Below are 1,255 nucleotides of genomic sequence, written 5' to 3' on the forward strand. Positions count from 1 at the left end.
GCGAGTCTCTGTGGGTTTACATGAGAAAAACAGTTTTGTTTATGTTCAAGTGTAAGCATGAATTGCTTAACTAATCAGATACATGGGCCATGGCTGCAGTTAGTTTGTTTTCTGCTTGTTGTTCGTTTTTAGCATGTGCATAACGAATCATGTCATCAGAATACATTTGTATGTTGACAGATGGGCAGACTAAAGTCAGGTCATACAAGCTAAACAAAATAGGGCCCAGTATTGATCCTTGAAGAACACCAATGTTACAGTTAAGTTATGTTGACTGAGTATTGGCAATACATATACTTTGCTTCCTGTTTGTTGTTCATCATTTTAATAGTATCAATGGAGAAAAAAAGGATAGTTTTGACAGGAGTACATCATGATTCACAGTAGTACAGCCTTTTTTAAATCCAGAAAAAATTAATGTATTTCCCCACCGTCACCAAATTTTGACTTTACACGTTCAAGTAAGTAGCAGTTGGCTACTTCTGCTGATTGGTTGGTGTGAAACCCAAATTGCATTGGGTGCAGAGGGGTATGGCCCTTGTTCAGATAACCAGTCAGCTGCTTTGCTACCCATTTCTTGGCCACCAGGGACACTATGGGTAAAATTCTGATGGGTCTGTTATTTCCCACAGATGTTTGGTCACCAGCCTTGAAAATGGGTGTCACAACAGCTGACTTTCATGTACGTGGAAAAATTCCTTACTTAATTGAAAGATTAATCAGATAAGCAATGGGGCAGACTAGGACATCCTTATATGATTTAAAAAACGTGGTATCCACACCATAAGCATCATTTGCTTTTGAGTTTCTTAAAGAGCTCATGATGTTTACCACTGCTGATTCAAATATTTCTGCTATTCTAAAAATTGGTTTGGCATAATTGATGGGGGTAAAAGCTATGGTTCTGGAGGAGAAGCTTTGGGCCAGCTCCTCAACTGAGTTTATAAGTCGTTTATATAAGCTTCTTGTAGGAACTATTTTCTGAGACTGAATTACACCTACATGAAACTGCTCATGTTGGGTAACTGGGTCATGATTTCTGAACATTGCTGTTGAGTTTTTCAAATGTATGTTTTGGTGCTTTCAGCAACACAAGCTGAGAGCCATCCAATTCCAATGTATTCCAGAGAAGGCAGACATCTCATTTCAAAGTTACTTTTTTTTTATTTCTCTGGGGCAGCATGGTGGTAGTGGTTAGCATAGTCGCCTCACAGCAAGAATGTCCTGGCTTTGAACCCCAGGGTTGTCCAACCTT

The sequence above is a fragment of the Lampris incognitus genome, chromosome 12, assembly GCF_029633865.1.
Source record: "Lampris incognitus isolate fLamInc1 chromosome 12, fLamInc1.hap2, whole genome shotgun sequence".
Lineage (NCBI taxonomy): Eukaryota > Metazoa > Chordata > Actinopteri > Lampriformes > Lampridae > Lampris > Lampris incognitus.